The following is a 1985-nucleotide window of genomic DNA, read 5'->3' on the forward strand; positions in this document are numbered from 1 at the left end:
ACAGGCAGAGGGCCACCCGGCCAGGGCCAGGCCACCTACGTGCAGCGGGTAGCCAAGCGAGCATAGAAAGGAGACAAGAGGTTTGGAGACTGGGGGCTGTTTCTAGCTACCTACTGTCCTGAACACTGGCCACGGCACCCCCAGCCCCACTTCCCACATCAGGCAGAGGGCCTTTTCTCCTTAGCCTTCGTCCTGTGGCTTTCTCCATTTGTGGGAAGACGCGGAAGACGAGGCACTCCTGTTTCCCTGGCATACCTGGAAGGAAGGTGACGGAGCAGAGCAGGGAGGCTGGGGCCAGGGCAGGCCTTTGGCCTGAGCAGGGCTTGCCTGACCCTCATCAAAGCACAGAGAAGAACTGAAAGGCTTGACCGTGTGGACGGTCACACCGAGAAGAGTCCCTGTTGGAGGAAGGAAGACCTAGCTCTAAGTGCAAAGGAGATTGAGCCAGCAAGAAGTTAAGCCATCATCAACTTGAGGAAAACCAGAAAGTTGTACCAAGAAGAAAATGTAATTACACTGTGTCCACTTGGCTCAGCAGAGTGCATTTACACAGTTAGAATAAGGAAAGCACTGAGCCCAGATTAAAAATAAAACTGTGATAACCACTCTACAGAGAGGTGAGGGATGGGTGGGGGTGTGAGGGGCTAACACATTCATCTGCCAGAACAGGAAGGTCTAAATGCCTTCCCAGACACCTCTCGTCACCACAAAGGCCAGGCTGATCTGTGGGGAGCCCGCAGGTGTGTGTGAGGGGGAGCATCTAACCCTAACCCAGTCCCTAGGGTCGTTCCTCTCCTTCCTGTTACTTGTCAAATTGCCATTTCCTGTTCAGTTTGTGTTTTCCGTCAGTGCCACTTGAGGACAACTTTGGGGATGCACGTGCATGAAGAGTCTGGCTGCCTTTATCAAAGCAAGTTCGCACCTTCCAACCCTCTTGCCCAAGGGGCCTGGCTGGGGGGCACGGAGGCTGAGGCTAGAGACAGCACTTGCACTTGGGGTCTAACAGCTGGGTCCACTAGTTGTGGTGGAAACTCAGGACCCTCGGCCTTGATTTCCCTCCAGGCCTTCGTTTCCTAAATCTGCTCCCCACCTCACCCCATCACCCCCACCCAGTTGAGAGGATAAATGAGGACACGGGAGAGGACCCTGTACTGGGGCTGGCTTGCAGCATGTGCCAGTCAATGCAAAGAGGTACATCGTAAAAAGAAAGACGAGATGAGGGCCCAAAGCTCTAGGAGCTTTTGATAAAATTACAGATTTTTTTTTTTTTTTTTAGGGGAGAGTCTATATCTGGATTTACAGAAAAATTTCTTCTCAGTAAATTTTCTGCTTCTACCTTCTAACTTTTTTTTTTTTTTAGTGTGCATTATAAAACAGTGTGTATTGTAACATAATCTCATTTATACCTTCTAACTTTTGAACCTGGGGGGACAATCTAATTTTTCTGCATTGGTCTCTTTCCAGGTAATAGACAGGGATTCTCTCCCCGTTCGCCCCTGAAATGCAGTGCAGATGCCAGCCTGGCTTCCCCAAGTTGAGAGGATGAAGTCAGAAGGTTGCAGAGGAAAGTGTGGCACCTGAGGCCTTCCCGGGCGTCGGGGTGGGAGCACCAGCCCCTGCTCACCCCCAGGAGACGGCGGTGGGTTTTGGGTGGGGTGAGGAGGAGATTTTGGAGGAACGTCTGAGAAACTCCCTTACCAGGATCCCTAGGAAGGTCCATGAAAGCCCACTTTCAACCCATCCTCCCGCACCGGGGCCCCCAAGCTTCAGCCAAACCTAATTACCTGCATCATTCCTGAATCCCCTGTGCTGTCCTCCCCACACCGTTGGCTCCGAAGCCCTCCCTGACCACCCACACATTTCCGTCCTGAAGGGTCCCACCTAAACGCTATCGGCCTGTGGACCCCTCATCCCTGCTGTGTCCCTAACTGGTACCGAGCTGTCCCTTCCTCTGGCCCCAGGGTGGCACTTTGAACGCAATGTGT

Source organism: Hippopotamus amphibius, chromosome 10, assembly GCF_030028045.1.
Source record: "Hippopotamus amphibius kiboko isolate mHipAmp2 chromosome 10, mHipAmp2.hap2, whole genome shotgun sequence".
In the NCBI taxonomy this organism is placed as follows: Eukaryota; Metazoa; Chordata; class Mammalia; order Artiodactyla; family Hippopotamidae; genus Hippopotamus; species Hippopotamus amphibius.